The 20,559-nt window shown below is 35.8% G+C and overlaps 1 non-coding gene and 1 pseudogene across 1 annotated transcript; one reads left to right on the top strand and one right to left on the bottom strand.

Annotated features, from left to right (window-relative positions):
* The first annotated feature begins 13,689 nt into the window (after positions 1 to 13,689).
* LOC131029598 (NAD(P)H-quinone oxidoreductase subunit 5, chloroplastic-like) lies at positions 13,690 to 15,927 on the top strand (annotated as a pseudogene).
* An 809-nt stretch (positions 15,928 to 16,736) lies between these two features.
* On the bottom strand, positions 16,737 to 16,808 carry TRNAN-GUU (transfer RNA asparagine (anticodon GUU)). The gene has a single exon. It is a non-coding gene; the product is annotated as a tRNA-Asn (tRNA).
* Between the last annotated feature and the right edge of the window lie 3,751 nt (positions 16,809 to 20,559).

A 20,559-nucleotide genomic window follows, 5' to 3' on the forward strand; every position in this document is an offset into this window, starting at 1 on the left:
CACCAATTGAAGTTCTTGATAATCTATGAAAACAAGGCACACAATAAAGATCAAAAGAAAATCCTTGTCAAGGTCCCGCAATAAAGATTTGTTAGTAGTTTCGATTGTTTCAAATGATCACCCCTTCCTGCAAGCACACAAGTTAGGTAAATTTTAGATCCAAAAGACTTTGTGAAATAGGGGCCTTCAATAATGTGTTTTGTTGACCAATTCAAAGATCTGATTCATCATAAAAAAAGACCATCTGTAAAATTTCAAGAGATTTCCAGAAATGTAAGAAAATCCAAAACATTTGCTAATTTGCTCCAAAAATTAATTTTCAACAATGTGTTTTGTTGACCAATTCAAAGATCTGATTTGTCATAAAAAAAGACCATCTGTAAAATTTCAAGAGATTTCCAGAAATGTAAGAAAATCCAAAACATTTGCTAATTTGCTCCAAAAATTAACTTTTTATGAAAAATCATAAAAAATTCATATAAAATGCAAAATAGATCCAAAAAATCTGAAATTTTTACTGGAGAGTCTTGATGGTCTTCCAAACTTTCATAAAAAAATTTCTACAACAAATTTGAGCAGTTTGTGAGACATGAATAAAATAATGCAAAACCCTAATTTTCAAAGATCCAATTTTTGAGGAATTATTTTGCATCAAATTTAAAATCACAAAGAATAGATCCTGTGTATTATTTGGAGATATTTCCTAAAATGTAAGAAAATCCAAAAAATTCACTAATTTTATCTCAAAATTAATTTTTTTATGAAAAATCATAAAAAATTCATATAAAATGCAAAAATGATCCAAAAAATCAGAAATTTTTACTGAACACCTATGATAATATTCCTGACTTGCAAAAAACATTTTATGCCAAAAATCAAAGCCATTTGTGAGATCTGATAAAAATAAGGAAAAACCCTAATTTTTAAAGATCCGATTTTTAGGGAAATATTTTGCATCAAAATTAAAATCACAAAGAACAGATCATGCGTATAAATTAGAGATCTTTTCAAAAATATAAGAAAATCTGAAATATTTGCTAATTTGCTCTACAAATTAATTTTTTATGAAAAATCATAAAAAAATCATGGAAAATGCAAATGTGCTCCAAAAATTTTGAATTTTGGATTGAGAGCTATTAATATTGTCCTCAACCTGCAAACATAATTTGATGCAATCAAACCTACTTGGTGAAAATGGATACCAACAATATTGAAAGACTAAATAGATTCAACCACAAAAACCCTAGCCTAACAACAACAAAGATCCACCATAACATATGAAGATTACCTAAGACAATGCAAATCAAATGAAATCACAAAGATTATACCATCACATGTCTAATAGGGTTTGGATCTCCATTCTTCCTATCTCCATTGATCTTGCTTGATATATTTGCTCTTAGATTTTATGTGCACAAGAGCTCAACAAAGAACGGAAATGTGGTTGCAAGTAGGATCGCATATGAAAGTGCAAAAGCATAGTCGGGGTTGAATGCATAGTGAGGGTTTGATAATGAATGAAGCATCTCCTTATATAGAAGACACTATAAGAAATGGAGGGATATGATTGAGAGGTGTAAAAGAGGTCAGCTATGATTAGAGGGTAGGTAAAGGAAATAATAAAATAATGAGAGGGTAGGTAGTATAGGAATTAAGAGATGAATGACATGTGTCATGGGTGGAAAAGGTTAATGAATTAATTAAATAAATAAAGATTTATTTAATTAATAGAAGAAGTGGGATCAATTAAATAAATAAAATATTTATTTAATTCAGGAAAAGGATAATTTAAATAAATAAATGTATTTATTTAAATGAGAAATAAGGCTAGAAGAGGTAAATGAATTAATTAAATAAATAAAGATTTATTTAATTAATAGAAGAATTAGGCTTAAAATAATTAAATAAATAAAATATTTATTTAATTAGACATGACAATTTTAGGTGTTTACACAAATTACAACAAAGGAGATTCATCATCAAACGATACACGGGGAGCTCACATAAATCATCTATACAACAACACGATCAATCACATATCAATAGAGGATAATCAGATAAACATCATAAAGATCAAAGACAAACAAGACCATACATCAATCAATGTGACAACTCGAGCTCAAAAAAATGTCTTGAAAGGGCATACATCAACATCAACCACTATCCCCAAGACTCAATATGATTTGGTAAGTCAATTGCGGAGAACTCCTGATCAAATATCCATACTCGAGTTTCTCAAACTGTCACCAAAACATGACATATTGGAAGAAGTACTAGTTGAAACAAATGTTCCTCAAGGTCTAGATATTGACAAATTTCAAGCCATGGTGGCTCACATGACAGGGCCTCATAATCTCACCTTTTCCGAGCACAATAATATATCTTTGAGCCCTCCACATAATAATCCCCTTCACATTTAAGTCTTAGTCTACAAACATTGAGTTAATAGAGTATTAATAGATGGAGGAGCTGGTCTCAATATCTGTACCTTAAAACTTATCTGTGCATTAGGCTTCTCTGAGCAGTCTGTTGATCCACACAAAAAGATCACCATCAAGGCATATGATGATGAAGAGAGATCATCCAAGGGAATAGTGATATTACCTATTCAGGTAGGACTCATACAAAGAGACACTATGTGCTAAGTCTTAGACATAGACCTCACATACAATATTTTATTGGGTCATCCTTGGATACATGAAATGCAAGCGATACCATCAACTTACCATCAATGTGTCAAATTCCCATATAATGGGCAGGAGATTTCCATCTCTACTGACAATAACCCCTTTCAACATTGCAATGCTATGGGGTGTCACAACCCTCCTTTATCACTTTTTTTTGATTTAAATACAAAACTCTATTTATATTCTTTGGATGAATTATTGAATGAATATTGTAAGGGAATAAAAATAATAAACCTCACACACATGGAAAATGCATATATATTTTAAATTAGTTATTTAATTTCCCTCACATTAAGGCACATGTTGTAGGAGGAATAAGAAGCTTCTAGAGGCTTCTCCACCTCCTTGCATGTAACTCCTCCCACTAAGCCCAATTAATTTGCATGGAGGCCAAATTGGGAGAGAATCTCCTTTTTTTCCAATTAATAATTAGGTAGTGGGAATTTGAAATTTCTTTTATAAAATAGGTACAAGTTTCAAAAGAAAAGTTAGCTAATCCATAAGAAATTCTGCAATTTCTCCTTTGTAGTCCATTTTTCATTTGCAGCCAAGGTTTTGTTGGGAGGATTTCTCTTCAATTTGGAGGATCAAGGAAGACTCTACACCATTTTGCAAGCACCCAGGTTCCTTCAACTTAGTTTATGCATCTTATTTTTATGGTAGATTAGATTTGATTAGATTAATTATGAGCATGAATTTCATTTGTGTTTTGTTAAAGAATTAGTTAGATTTTGTAGAAAATGAGAGTCATGGTTTAAATAAGATTCATTGTTAATAATTCTTGATATGAAATTAGTCTTAGATTTTGTAAAGAATGAGATTTATGGCTTGGATGAGATTCATTGTTTGAAGTTTTGATAAGGAATTAGTAGAGAATGAGATTTATTGTTAAATAGGATTCATTGTTTAAATTTTTGATATTAGTTTCAGATCTTTAGGAAATAAAATTCATTGTTTAAAGTTTTGATAAGAAAATTTGTTTCAGATTTTGTAGAATGAAATTCATTGTTTTAAATTCTTAGTTCCTGATTTTGTAGAAAATAAGATTCATTGTTTTAATTCTGATAAGAAATTAGTTTCAGAGTAAATGGAAATTAGATTCATTATCTTCAGTTTATTTTGATAAAAAATTAGATCTCCCTGTGAGAATAAATAAATCTCCTCTCTCTGTGAATGAATTTTTCCTGTGTAAAGAAATGAATAGCTCTCTTTCTGTGAATGAATTTTCCCTGTGTAAAGAAATGGATAACTCTCTCTGTGAATGAATTTTTCCTGGGTAAAGAAAAGAACAACTCTCTCCCTGTGAATGAAATTTTTTTCCTGTGTAAAGAAATGAATTCCTTTCTCTGTGAATGAGTTTTCCCTGTGTAGGAAACAGAAGAAATGAAGAAAATAAATAAACTCTCTTTATCTGTAGATGTATTTCCCAGTAGAAAAACAAAGAAATGAGAAAAAAATCCCTCTGGTTACTGCTTCATTTTATCTCTGAGATTTAATCTACAAACATTACCCTGCTCTGAGTAATCTTCAATAACTCATTAAAAATAAATTTAATACTCCTGTATGAGATAAAAAAAAAAAAAATGATAATAATAATAATATAACATTTATGTACTCATATATATATATATATATATATATATATAAATTTATGCACTATAACATTTAGGTACTTATATATATATATATATATTAAAAACAAACCAAAAGCAAGGAAAACCCCATCGAACGTAGAAAAATATCCTTAAAGCTCCGTAATGCACGGCTTTCCACGTGCTCGGGTCGCAGTTTGCATGGACGGTTTCAATAAACCGTCGCAGGGTATGGGGGGGCCCACGACATCCCCTCATCCCTGCGGACCTGCGACTGCAGGGCCGCAGGGGTGATGGGACCCGTGGTCCCCACCCTGCAACCCCTTTATTATCATAACAAAACCTTTTTAAAATTTATTTTCTTTTTTTGTAATTCGAAGTTGAAGTTTTTAAATAGTTTTTTTTGAAAATAATAAAGTTAATTACCATTTAGTTAATTTTTTTTCAAGGTTGATAATAATGACATTTAATGATGATTTTATTTTTCCTTAGTGTAAATTTAAGGATATTGGCTTTCAATTAAAAATGGGATTAATGATTGTAATTAAACTATCCTTAATAGACTTTAAAATTGTAGTCTATATTCTTCTAAAATTAAGAAAACATTGGGACACTTGATTGGTCCTTGGAGATTAACTTACCTTATTACAAATATTTAGGTTTAATCGGCATTTTGGACTCGCTAAGTCATCTTACATCATGGATTAATTGCTTTCGTTCATAGCATGCGAATTATTATATCTTTCATGCAATTAATATTATGCAAGTTTCATTTGTTATGCAAATTACACTTCAAGTAGTTACTTCAATTAGTTATGCTTTCATTTTGTTATTCGTAGTTAGAAAACTAAATAAAGGAAGTTGGAAAACCAAAACTAGCAGCGTTCGGTATATATGGTGCCTCTGGGTCACGCTTACGGGTAATGCCGTCGTGTTGAACTACTGCACTTAACGCCTAATAAAGCTGCATTAACGACGTCTGTGGCATCGTCCCTATAAATCGTCGGGGAGTAATAAGGGACATTTGGAAGTTAAAAATCCAAGGGGCGGGTAATCCCTCTTGGATCGATAATTTAATAAGATAACTTTTAATTGAATTTCACATCCGTTGAGATAAACCATAGTAAACCCCTCTTAGGGATGGTCTAGTTAAGAGCTCTCGTGAAATTGACTTTATTTATTTATTCACCTCGAAGGGATATTGGTGATTTGCAATTGGGTGACGTTCATGTTAAGTATTAGGATCTAGTTATTTTTTTTAGGCCACAAGCAATAGGCCATCTTGAGCCTTCGCTTAAGTGCTACCTTCGTGGGTAGCAACCGCAGAGAAACTATCTGGGACACTGACCCTAGAAAGGGTTGCGTACCCACAAATCAGTTTACATCAAACCATAGTTTAGAAAATAGAACTACATACTTTACGCCTTGATCCCGCGCCGAAGCGGGTATGTAGGCAGTCTTGGGACGGAGTTGTCCCTCGTACTCAGGCGTTCATGGGTGGGGTCTAGGCTTGGTTGAGTAAGAATCCTAATTGAAAGATAAGGTAATCAAACTTAATTCAATGCATACTCGGAAGGAATCCCGTATGGATTCGCTTGATTTCCCGAGGCTTTAAGCCAAATTCCGAGGCGGAATTCAAGCTTGCATTATTTTCTTATTACTCCTAAGGACGGCGACCTCGGTGCATTCTTGTTAGAATAATGTAGTACTTAGTGAGTGGCTCAGGACCTGAATGGTCCCGATGAGTCTAAGTCTCTGGCCAGAGCACCTCCTATCCCGTTTGGATGGATGCCTACCCCGTATGGGTAGATGCCTACCCCGTATTGGATAGGTGGAATTTACATCCCGTATGGACAATTGCCTAACCCGTATGGTTAGAAGCTCATCTCGAATGGATGAATGCCCAATCCTATTTGGATGGATGCCCAGAGTATGCAATTGAATAAAACATAATAAAGAAAAAAAAATATACACTCAATTTTTGTTGGATTAATTCAGGATGGGTTATTACATGGGGGAAGGCCAAGACATCTTGGTTCCACACAATAGGGAAGCCCAAACTTCTTAAGCATCAGATCATCATCAAGAAAAGATCAAATCTTTATCCTTGGATTTCAAACAAAAGATGAAAATCAAAGAGCAAGGCATGGGAGAATACTCTTTCGAATCCATGTGTCTATCCAAGTTACCAGCATCACCAAAATCTCATGGACAACCTTCTGCATCAACCCATCAAGCAACACAACCCATCACCAAGTTCGATGGCAAGTTTATTCAACTGGGTACACTAGCACATGAATCAGAAGAGAAGGACATCCTTAGTTGGGTACACAAGGATGAGGAAGAAGTCAGAGCTGCTACTATGGAGGTAGCCATACCAACACAATAGTAGGGAAAATGATTTCTGATCATGCAACATATGGGATACAATGGCAAAGGACCTATAGGCAAGCGTCAAGAAGGCATTATAGAACCATTGGACCCTCCTTCATAGTTTTCTAGAGACAAAATAGGATTGGGATATGGACACAGTCTACCCCCAAGGCCGAAACAAAATAAATATAAAAAACCACAATGAAAAGTAGAGAAGACATACAATGAGGACTCATGGCAAGAGGCACTACACCAAGAAATAGAAACAATAAGGAAAGAGTGAGAATACTAGGAAAAAGAGAAACAACTAGAGGAGTTGGCCATTCACAGAGAAAAAGCATCTTATAAGGAAGTACACCACGTTCAGGAACCTATTCAAAACAAGGCAGAATCACCTCTTGAAGAAATCACTACTCCCCAAGGAGAAACTATATATGAATAGATGCAAAGAGTACAAGCAGGTTCTGATTCAAAATCAAAGAAAACTACTAGACTGGAATCAATTATTAGAGATTTCTTTTCACCTTACAACATACCTATCAACAGCATTGAAAACTCTGGGACAATACTTCTGAAACTAATTCTAATGACTATGAATGGGGAAGCTATTCAAATGTTACTGAAGATATTCCTAAAGGTGTTATTCATACACCCCTTTCTCAGGAAGGACAAGGCGCAGAATAAAGATTACTTGAATTTGGTCCACAACATATCTACGAAGCTAAGGAAAATGAGCAACGACACTATGTGGAAGTCTACATGGAAGATGATACCATCAAAGACCTTGACAATATCATTAACTTATCCAATATCCCAGACAACCTTAGCGATACCTCTATCATGACACTTACCGCAACTGACCTCGACCCGCCCAATGACTCTTTACCACTTGTATTTCCTGATCTCATAGACTGGGAAGAACCTAAACACCATGACATACCTATTTTCCCAGATGATGAATCTATTGTCCATTACCTATGTACTGTCAACCCGGAAACAAACTCTACCAACAAATAAAATAATGATATCTGCAATCAGGAGGGTGCCAAGTCTCTCAGTCGCAAAAATGAAAGAAATAAAGGATCTATTGCTGAAAACCAGTCAATGGAAGCATTAGATCACAAAAAAGTAAAAATAAAGGATGCATCTGAGGGTGAAAACCTTTTTAAGGCACCTAAGGATGGGAGAATTGACACTCTTCCTGAATACTATCAGGAGTGACCACCCATATTGATTGAGCCCACTCAATCAATCAACATTGGTACAAAAGAAGTAGCTAAAAACATACACCTAGCAGAATCTCTGACAGAAGAAGAAAAACCAGAGTTTATCAGATTCTTCAAAGAAAAGCAAATCAATTATGCTTGGTCCTATGTAGATATGCCCGGAATAGATCCAAACTTAATCATACATCATTTATCTATTGCTCCAAGAGCTAAGCCAGTCAAGCAAAAGTTAAGAAAGATGAATCCGCATGTAGCATTAATGGTCAAAGTTGAACTAAAGAAGTTATTAGACATCGGATTTATTCGACCTATAGACTATGCTGAATGGATTTCAAACATTGTACCAGTTTCAAAACTAGACGGAAGCATCAGGATATGCACATATTTTAGAGATGTTAACAAAGCCTGTCCAAATGATGACTTTCCTTTGCCTAGCATCGACATAATTGTAGACCTCACAATAGGCTATGCAATGCTACCATTATTGGATAGTTTCTCTGGCTATAATCAAATCAAGATAGCTCCAGAGGATCAAGATAAAACAATGTTCACCTATCCTTGGGGAACATATTGTTGGAATGTCATGCCTTTTGGCTTGAAGAATGCTGGGGCAACTTATCAAAGAGCAATGATGACAATCTTTCATGATATGATGCATACCTTCATGGAGGACTATGTGGATGATTTACTGGCTAAGCCATTTACCCGGGCATAACATTTGGGCATATTAGATAAAATCTTTCAAAGATTGGAGAAATTCCAAGTTAGGCTAAACCCTAAGAAGTGTGTCTTCAGGGTGACATCAGACAAATTATTAGGCTACATTGTGTCAACAAAGGGCATTGAAGTAGATCCAGTGAAGGTATAGGCTATCATGGAGATGCCACCTCCCAAGAACATTAGCCAACTTAGATCTCTACAAGGATGGCTACAATCTATCTAGCGATTCATAGCCCAATTAGTAAATAAAATTCTACCATTCAATCATTTGCTACATAAAAGCATACCATTCAGATGGGAAGCCAAGTGTGCAGAACCGTTCTATCAAATCAGCAATACCTAATGAACCCACCAGTTCTAATACCACCAATAGAAGGGAAGCCACTTATTCTCTACATATCAACAACAAAAATATCATTGGGGGCACTGTTAGCCCAAGAAGATCAAGACGACAAGGAATGAGCTATCTATTACATTAGCAGAACATTAAATGGATATGAGCTGAATTACACATTCATTAAGAAGGCTTGCTTAGTTGTGGTATTCGCCTCTCAAAAGTTTTGACATTACATGCTAGCTCACATAATCAAACTAGTATCAAAAATTGATCCTCTCAAGTATTTACTCAACAAAGCAACTCTTACAGGTAGATTAGCTAAATGGGTCATGATTCTCAGTGAGTTTGATATCCAATACACAGAGCGTCGGGCTATCAAGGGACAAGTAATTGCAGATCAATTAGCGAAAGCACCACTACCAGATAAGCAACCAATGGAGGTCGAATTTCTAGATAGGGATGTCCTTACTGTTACCCCCAAGCCATGGACCCTGTACTTTAATGGTTCCTACACTCAACATGGCTCTAGTGCTGACATCTTGTTCATCATTCCTGAAGGACATACCATACCAAGATCATATAGACTCATATTTCCATGCAAAAAATAACATTCCTAAGTATGAAGCATTGATCACAGGAATGACCGTGGAATGGAGAATCACGGAATTGAAGGTCTATGGAGATTCCCAATTGGTTATAAATCAGATCAACAATGAATATCAAACAAAGGATAACAAGCTGCTGCCATACAAAAGAATGGTAGATGACTTCAAACAGTATTTTGTACACATCACCTTCGAAAAAATACCAAGGTTGGACAACAGAGTAGCCGATGCAATGGCTACTATCGCTTCACTACTACAAATTCCAGAGCAACAGAGTCATTATGAGTTTCTGGTAGAGCAACTATTTTCCCCAACCTATGACAATTCTGCATCCCATGTTATCTATGCCTTAACCGGTTCAGACTCTCCTTTATACGGGACAATATATGAGTATCTTAAAAATAATACCCTACCCATTGACCTATCTCGGAATAAAAAATGCAACTTTATCCGGCAAGCCGCCTGGTATACCTTAAATGCTGATACCCTTTACCGTCGAGGTCTAGATGGTACTCTTCTTCATTGCCTTGATCATAATGAATCCAACTCTCCTTTACATGAGCTTCATGAGGGTATCTGTGGCACACATTCAAGTGGTCCTACTCTTGCTAAAAAACTTCTAAGAATGGGATATTACTGGCCGACAATGGAGAAAGACTCTTATCAATTTGCCAAGAAATGTCCTAAATGCCAAATCCATGATAATCTTATCCATGCACCAGCATAGGAATTGCAACCATTTACAACATCTTGGCCTTTCTGTCAGTGGGGACTTGAAATAGTAGGAAAAATACATCCTCTTCAAATGGACACAAGTTCATTATCACTGCAACAAAATATTTTACAAAATGGATTGAAGCAATCCCAATGACCACACTAACTGGAAAGAAAATCACCTCTTTTATTCTCAATTATCTAATTTACAGATATGGCATCCCCAGTTCTATTATAATAGACAACGGGCATCCCTTCAAAAATCAGGATGTGCAAGAATTATGTGAACGACTCAAAATCTAACATCAACTTTCTACACCTTACTACCCCTAGTGGAATGGTCAAGCAGAGGCATCAAATAAAATAATATTAAAATCCTAAAGAAGAGAGTAAATGATGCAGGAAAGGATTGGCATGTGAAATTCAATCCGGCACTCTGGGCATACAGGACTAGCATCTGAACACCTATAGGAGCTATGCCATATTCATTGGTGTATGGATCAGAATCAATTTTACCTCTTGAGGTAGAAATTCCATCACTCAAAGTATCTTTGAAAGGCCTCATTCCAGATGAGGAGTATCAGGTCAACATATTGCAAGAACTAGAGCTTCTAGATGAGAAATGACAACATGCCTATAATCACCTCAAAGCATACCAGCAGTGCATGTGTAGAAGCTACAATCACAAAGTCATCCCAAGGATTTTTAAAGTCGGTGATCTCGTACTCAAAGAAAATCCCAGAAATCAACAAGATCAAGAAAAGAAGGGAAAATTTGAACCTAACTGGTTGGGTCCCTATGTCATCATATCAGCCTATGGATTAGGTGCCTATCAACTTACAACTTCAGAAGGAGATGTGCTCGACGAACCAACCAACAACATCCATCTGAAAAAATTCTATACTTGAGTGGTCTAATGCACGGAAAAAGTGAAAAATACTAAAAAAAATAAAAATCAGAAAAATAACAAAAAAAATCAAAACAAAAAAGTGCAACAAAAACAAATGGTGAAAACCTGGCAACAGGCGCTATTTGTGAGGGAACAACTCCTCTATCTATCATTAATCATATCTTTTGCATCCAAAGTCATAACTAATGACCATCACCCCACACTTTATATGCAACATTATCCCGGACATACTTAGTGTAGTCACTGTCCTTACTTATCTAACGATCAGTTCATTATATCCCACCATGGCTTGGTAATCACTGTAAATATCCACATCGATCGGTATCTATAACTAGGGGAAACATTCCTCTGATTTCAAGCATTCCAACAACAAGTAAACGAGAATCACAACATGCCAAGAAAATCCCATCAAGCAAAAGCACAACAACCAAGAAAACAAAACATTGATCCCAATGAACAACTTCAAAACACATGATGGATGATTTTCTGAAATATAATTTGTTTACATCTCGCATGAAATTATGACCATTTTGCATTTAAAATTTTTGAATTATTTAATCTCCTAAATTTTCTCAACGATGCATCGAGCTAGAGGAAGTGGCTAGAGGGTCTGATATTTTTTGGTTTTCTGTGTCTGAGGCGATCACTTGTACTGTGTAAATTTTGTCTTAGGACATGATTCAAAACATATAACTTAAGACATTGTTCCACTTTGTGCATGCAAATGGTTCAATCTTGTTTGTTTATACGCAAGCAACACTCAGGTCGCCTTGGTTCAATTATACCTTGACGCTTATGCCATCTTGCAATATCAAAATCCATGTAAGTTTTTCTCAGGTCATTATGGTTCAATTATACCATTATGCTTGTATAAACTTTCAACATATCAAAATCTCAATTATGATAAACAAAAACAAAGCAAAAACATGTGACTATATGGGAATGACAATGCGAACAAGAGGGTGATCAATTTAGTTGCATATCATTTTAAAACTTGCATTTAGTTGCATATCATTTTAAAACTTGCATTTAGTTGCATATCATTTTAAAACTCATATTAGTCGCATATCATTTTCAAGATACATCTCACATCATATCATTATCATACATCTCATTCTCAAGATACATCTCACAAATCAGTCATCACAACAACATATCATTATATCATTGCATCTTCATCATCAATCATATCAATCAATATCAAATCAAAAGCATCTATCTAAGCATCACATCATCATCATCAAAACATCATATCAATTCATAAATCATCATCCATAAACACATCACATGTGGATTGGAAAATCGGTGTCATATATATATATATATATTCATAAATTTCCCATCTTGAAGGTCAGAGAGAAGGGCTGTAGTGGATTATAGAACCATGTCTTCCAAGTACCTCCAAGAGACCCTAGAGATTCCCATTGCTCCTCTTGGAGGGTGTACACCACTTCCTCTAATTTATTCATCATTTTCGGGATCTTCTTGTCTATCATTTTCGGGATCTTCTTTTTTGGGCACAATAAAATCGGGGGGTCGAAAATAGTGGTGAAAATTGGGTCGAGCCAGAGGACTTCTTCTCATCCTCTTTGTTCTCGTTCCCGCTTATCCTCTTCCTCTGCTATGGAGGATGCTGTGGAAGAAAGAAAACCCTCGAGTTTTCTTCCCGGTGAATTAGTTGCAGGGAATATCTTCCAATCACCATCACCGTAAAGCTCAAGCTCAGAATAAATATACTCACTCTTAACATAAGAAAGAGCTTTTGCTGCGGTCCAATACGCTTTTTTCCTCCAAACATTGTTACGATTTTGTTTTTTTGATTTAGAGGTGCGTTTTTTTGGTACAGACATAAGAATAGTATCCATTTTTACACCTTGATTTTATTTAGAAAAGATATAATATTTTATATTATATACTATTTTATTCATTTATTTTGCAAACTTATTATATCTTTAAATTCAATTTTTAGAATATTATATCACATTTTTCTTGCATTTTGCAACCTTATTCATATAATATTGATTAGCAATAGGGGATCCACGATACAAATTGATAATAATTATCAATTCTTACATACGTATATACTCACGAATTTTGAGTAAATGAAAACCCACTATGTCATTTTAACAAATTCAATTATTTCTTATCTTAAGAATTCCAATTGGTTTGATTTTCTATTAAGTTCCATTCTTAATACTACTATTCATCTACAATAGAAAATTGATTAAAATAAAAATGTGTGTGTACATGACTAATAACGCAGTACCTAGACTGAAAAAGAGTTCCTTCTTGCCCATCTTACAAATATTTGATTAGTATCAGTATTGATCGGTTCCAATCTGGTATTTGCAGAAAAAAGATGAAAAAAGGTCACAATCAATATGAAATCGATAGGATTCCATCCCTTCCATCCCATATTATATCGTTCTTTTTTATTCATGATCTATCGTTTTTATTTTGTTCCCTTCAGGATCTAGTGGATTGGAAACCAAGAATGTGGAATACAAAAATATTTAGAATAATCATTTAATCTTCCTATGGAATTTATATACAAATATGCTTGGATCGTGCCTTTCCTTCCGCTTTCAGCTTCTGTACCAATCGGATTAGGCTCCTTATTTTTTCCAGGAGCAACTAAGAGTGTTCGCCGTACATGGGCTCTTATTAGCATTTTTTTGTTCAGCGTAGCTATGTTTCTTTCTTTCAATTTTTTCTTGCAATAGATTACTGGCAGTCCCATCTATCGATATTTCTGGTCCTGGGTTATCAATAATAAGTTTTCATTCGAGTTGGGCTATTTGATTGATCCACTTACTTCCATTATGTTAGTTTTAGTCACAACAGTTGGAACCATGGTTATGATCTACAACGATAATTATATGTCTCATGATAAAACATATGTGAGGTTTTCTGCTTACCTTAATTTTTTTAATGCTTCTATGCTGGGGCTAGTTATTAGCCCTAATTTATTACAAATATATATATTTTGGGAATTAGTAGGAATGTGTTCCTATTTATTGATAGGTTTTTGGTTTACGCGACCCAGTGCGGCTAATTCTTGTCAAAAAGCATTTATAACTAACCGTGTAGGGGATTTTGGACTCTTATTAGGAATCCTAGGTTTTTATTGGGTAACAGGTAGTTTCAAATTTCAATATTTGTTTGAAAAATTAAATGAATTGACTGCCATTGATGGGGTTGGTTCATTTTTTGTTACTTCTTGTGCTTTTCTCTTATTTTTAGGTCCAGTAGCCAAATCTACACAATTGCCACTTCATGTATGGTTACCTGATCCTATGGAAGGGCCTAATCCTATTTCAAGTCTTATACATGCCGCTACTATGGTAGCAGTAGGAATTTTTCTTGTAGCTTGATTGTTTCCTCTTTTTAAAGCTCTACCTTTAATAATGTATCTTATCTCTTGGATAGGGGGAATAACAGCTCTATTGGGAGCTACTATGGCTCTCGCCCAAAAAGATCTTAAAAGAGGCTTGGCTTATTCTACTATGTTTGAATTAGGTTACATGATGTTAGCTCTAGGGATAGATTCCTATCGAATCGCTCTGTTCCATTTGATTACACATGCTTATTCCAAGGCATTATTGTTCTTAGGATCCGGATCAGTGATCCATTCCATGGAACCCATTGTTGGATATTGCCCTCGTAAAAGTCAGAATATGGCTCTTATGGGTGGTTTGAGGAAATATATGCCAATTAAAGGAATCACTTTTCTTTTAGGGACACTTTCTCTTTCTGGTATTCCACCTTTTACTTGTATTTGGTCTAAAGACCAAATTCTTAGTGATAGTAAGTTATATTCTCCCATTTTCGGGGGGATAACTTGGTTCACAACAGGATTAACTGCCTTTTACATGTTTCGTATGTATTTACTCACTTTTGAAGGGGACTTCCGCGTAAATTTAGTTAATTCATATAAGAACCATATTACATTATATTCGACTTCTATGTGGGGAGAGGAGGAATCCAAGATATTAAATAGAATGAGAGTAGATTCTATGTCGAATCAAATTATAGGGAGGAATAATTCCTTTTCCAAAGAAGCATTTCAAATTTCGAATAAGATGGAAGGATTGTACAAAAAGAACAGAGGTTTGGTTGTCACTTATCCTTTCTTTTATAAAGGATCTTTTGCATATCCGAAAGAATCGGGCAAGGCAATGCTATTTCCTTTAGTTGTATTGGGAATATTTACTCTGTTTGTTGGATTAATAGGAGTTCCTTTTTTTCGAAGCGGAATGAGGTATGACATATTACCTCAATGGTTTGCTTCATCGACGACCCCTTTTGATAAGAAACATCCAAAGAATTGGTCCGAATTTTTCATAGACGCAATCCCCTCAGTTGGTATAACATTTCTCGGTATATTGATTGCTTGTATTCTATATAGACCTATTTACTTCTTATCACAGGATGTATATCATAAAACAAATCCTCATATGAAGATTATTATGGACCAATCGATTAATATTATATATAATTGGTCTTTTTATCAAGCTTATATAGACATATATTATGACATAATCTTAATTAAAGGTATACGAGGACTAGCTGAAACAAGTCATTCATTTGATCAATGGGCAATTGATGGAATCCCAATTGGAGTAGGTTTTTTAGGTCTTTTTGTAGGAGAGGGAATGAGATGCTTAGGAGGGGGACGTATATCTTCGTATATATTTTTTTCCTTATTTTGTGTATTAATATCTATATTAATATATTACTATTCATTTTCATTCTATCCATAGAAAACTAGAATATATACATATATATATATCGTGCTATTTATCAGCATTGATGTCTATAACAACATCCTTTTTCAATATCGTTCCCTGGATTTATTTTTTCAATAATAAAATATTGTTAATTGATATTCTTTGTGAATGAATATGATTCAGTTATTTCATCAACTCGTTTACATGGAACAAATAGATAGAGAGAAAAAAAAGAAAAAAAAGAAAAAATGAAAGATTATGAAAAAACTTATTGAAATGCTTGCAAAGACAAATAGGTGAGTCATTGATCCGATGAAGGTACGATCACTGAGATCCATTTTCATACTTTACGACTTTCCAATACTTCATTTACCAAAATAAAATTCCCAAGCGGATCGAATAAGATTTCACATATCTTATCAACTAGCCCATGATTCAAAGGCTGTACATTCTGCATAAGGTAGAAAGATGAAAGGCCTACTTGATGGAAATCAATTCGAGAGAATTGATGAATGTATTTTAAGAAAACTGCTAGTAACAAATCACCTTAGCTCGCTCATAATTTTAAGTAAATGAGCGAGCTAGCCCCAGGGTTTAGATTATTCCCAATCTACATGGAGATGTTGGTAACATTGCTGGCATAAAATTATCAATGAAACTAAAAAAAGTGAAAAAAAAAAGTGTCGGGGCAAATAGAGGGTTACTCCAATTCAGCTCTAGAAATTGGACAATTTTTTAGTGTTTTTATGGTCCGATCTTTGTTATCGACAATATCTTATTCATAATTTAAAACAATAATTTGCTATTTGTTCATAAAAAAAAAGTACTTGAAGAAAAGAGCTCTCCTCAAATAGGATTTGAACCTACGACCAATCGGTTAACAGCCGACCGCTCTACCACTGAGCTACTGAGGAATAATGAAGGTATGAAGTTTCTATATATCTTTGTAATGAAACAACCTATAACAAGTGCATCAACGATTGAAAAATTCAATGCAAAGCTTTATTCAAAACACCTCCACCTTCTTATGCCTATTCTAGGCTTATATTATAAGCCTAATAGGTTATGATAGCAATCCCTCCTTTGTTTCTCCAGAGACGGCGGTCAATCACCACCACAATCTTATTCACTGCCTCCCCTCCTCCATCCGAGATACATATTGATAGATCGATATGGTGCTGCATAGCTGCCAGTGAGATAAGTATATTGCAATTGCACTTTGTCGAAAGTCCAACAAAGACTTCTCTATCCCCGGCCTACTGGTTACCCTATAGCAACTACCCCTTTCTTTTTAAACCATGAAACAGAGTGGATATAGTAGCACTCAAAACTGCAATTCGTAAATAGATGACCCTAATTTGAATAAGCAGGTGTCTTAATGAATGAGTAAGAGCCCTTGGTTCTTACCAATACGCCTGCCACCAATGAGAAAGAGTTATAGAAGAAGGTCATACACAAATAACTATATATATAATATAATCTTGAACATATGAAAAATAGTATGTATACACGGTCTAGGGACGTTTATAGTAAACCACGAATTTAGCTATTGGTATTCACAGTTCTCTTAATAGTTTGAGAGCAGTCATAGTAATTTGAGAATTTTATTCTATATATCTATTATAGATACTCATAGTCTCTCTATGTGGACTGTTGTGGGCGAGGAGAGATTTGAACCCCCGACACTATGGTTCGTAGCCACGTGCTCTAATCCTCTGAGCTACAGGCCCCGTCTCCATCAGATAACAAATATTGCATTTCGCAGTGTGGAATGGGAAAAAAAGAATGTCGGGGTTGGGTTTATTTTTAAAAAGAAGTAAGCTTTTTTATTATTCTGGCATCGAGCTATTTTTCCATAGGGCTTCCCCTGCAGTATCGTCACCGTAGTAAAGTTTAACCACCAAGTTCGGGATGGATTGGTGTGGTTCCCCTACACCTGAGACACCATAATTTCAAACCATAAACGAAGAAGGCGACAAGATATTGGTTAGTACTTGTCGAGTTCTCTGCTGGGCAGGGGCGCCTTTTTGGGGCCTTGCTAAGTAGAGAAGAGAACTCGGAATGATACGAATGGAGCTATGCAAAAAAACTTCTTGGATTTTTTCGGCTTATTTTTTGGAAAGAACATATTGATTAGGAGTCGGAAAGACTCGATTCCCTTTATTGATCTTTTTTTATTCTTTATCACATCTACAGTAAAATGTTATATCAAAACATACTCTGTGTACCCGATCAGATCAATCGGGTCATGTCATGTAGTAACAAGGTTCAAATCTTCTAGTCTCTTAGGATGCCTCGGCTGCATGCATCATTGCACTTCCACTTGACACCTATCATCTAATAAATGGCTCGTCTCGCCATGACCTTATGAGAGCACTCATCTTGAGGTGGGCTTCTTACTTATAGGCATTCTGCAATTATCCGCTCCACACTTGGCTACCCAGCATCTACAGAGGGCACGATAGCTGGTACACCAGAGGTGCGTCCTTCCCGGTCCTCTCGTACTAAGGAATAGTCGTCTAAATGCTCTAACGCCTGCACCGGATATGGACCAAACTATCTCATGACATTCTGAACCCAGCTCACGTACCGCTTTAATGGGCGAACAACCCAACCCTTGGAACATACTACCGCCCTAGGTGGCCAAGAGCCGACATCGAGGTGCCAAACCTTCTCGTCGATGTGAACTCTTGGGGAAGATCAACCTGTTATCCCTAGAGTAAATTTTATCCGTTGAGCGATGACCCTTCCACTCTGCACCGTCGGATCACTAAGGCCGACTTTCGTCCCTGCTCGATGGGTCGGTCTTGCAGTCAAGCTCCCTTCTGCCTTTGCACTTGAGGACCAATTTCCGGCCGGCTCGAGGAAACCTTTGCACACCTCTGTTACCTTTTGGGAGGCCTATGCCCCATAGAAACTATCTACCTGAGACTGTCCCTTGGACAGTAGGTTCAGTCGCAAGGTTAGACTTCTGGCTCTTCTAGAGTGGTATCTCATTGATGGCTCATGCCCTCCCGGAAGAGGGCCTTCTTCGCCTTCCACCCAAGCTGCTCAACAAGAGCCCAAAGTCAATCCCAGGGAACAATAAAGCTTCATAGGGTCTTTATGTCCAGGTGCAGGTAGTTCGCATCTTCACAGACATGTCTATTTCACCGAGTCTCTCTCCGAGACAGTGCCCAGATCGTTACGCCTTTCGTGCAGGTCGGAACTTACCCGACAAGGAATTTCACTACCTTAGGACCGTTATAGTTACGGCCACTGTTCACCAGGGCTTCGGTCGCTGGCTTCCTTGTCATGAGGTCACCAACTTCCTTAACCTTCTGGCACTGGGCAGGCGTCAGCCCCCATACATCGTCTTACAACTTTGCAGAGACCTGTGTTTTTGGTAAACAGTCGCCCGGGCCTGGTCACTGCGACCTCCTTTGTACAAGGAGGCACCCCTTCTCCCGAAGTTACAGAGCTATTTTGGTGAGGTCCTTAGAGAGAGTTATCTCGTGCCCCTAGGTATTCTCTACCTACCTACCTGTGTCGGTTTCAGGTAGAGGTACCTGTTTGTTGAAGGTTGTTCGAGCTTTTCCTGGGAGTATGACATGGGTTACCCAGCGTGGAAACACGCTGGAATTCATTGGACATCGGCTCGAGGTATTTTCTCTACCCCATTCTGACCCCGCTTTTTTGGGGTCACCTTCTGACCTTGAACTGCAAACCAGAAAGACGGCTAACTTAGCCTACTCCGTCCCTCGGGACCAACAAAGGCGTAAATACAAAAACTAATTTTTATCTTGTAAAAAAATAATAAAAAATAGAATAAAATGCTAAATTAAAACAATCCTTAGCTATAAAAACAATTTTAGAAGCTAAATGATATAATTTAAACTGTAGCCAATCAAGAATCCCAAAATAGAGTCCACAATTTTTGCCTAGCGGCACGAGAATCCCCCCGATGCTATAAACTATCAACCAAGACTTGGCAAAATTCTTTATTTTTTGCCACCGAGTCGGTTCATATTTGTCTAAATAACGTATAGTTTCTTCTAGCTTAGTTGTAATTTTAGAACAAACGGTTCTTACCCATTTCTTTTTTGAAAGATAATTTTTCAATTTCGTTAGAAATTTTCTAAGATTTTTTCTTATGATTTCATTTCTTAGAAGAGAATCTCTACTTTCCGTTAGAAATTTTCTAAGTTTATCCCTAAAAGAACTTATCAATTTTGGAAGAGAATCTCTACTTTCCGTTAGAACTTTTCTAAGTTTATCCCTTAAAGAACTTATCAATTTTGGAAGAGAATTTCTACTTTCTGTTAGAAATTTTCTAAGTTTATCCCTAAAAGAACTTATCAATTTTATCATTTTTGTAAGAAGTTCATTGCACGAGGAGTGGCCAGAAGGAAACGATGCACTTATGCTACAAAAATTATTCTTTTTTTGCATCTCTGCCTGATTTAGAGGTTCATTTTGTCCAAAATCCGGTGAACGCTTCGTACCCAATAAACTTTTGGTCCGATTTGCCAAATCTTGAAGAATCTCTCTTATTGAAACAAAACTTTGTTTTATAAAATAAAAACTATTTTGCATATGCTCCCAATGATCTATTTTGGGATACATGCGTACCCTCAACATAACAGATCGACTACCATTACTAGTATTCCACCAGAATCGATTCAT

The sequence above is a fragment of the Cryptomeria japonica genome, chromosome 3 (genome assembly GCF_030272615.1).
Source record: "Cryptomeria japonica chromosome 3, Sugi_1.0, whole genome shotgun sequence".
NCBI classification, from domain to species: domain Eukaryota; kingdom Viridiplantae; phylum Streptophyta; class Pinopsida; order Cupressales; family Cupressaceae; genus Cryptomeria; species Cryptomeria japonica.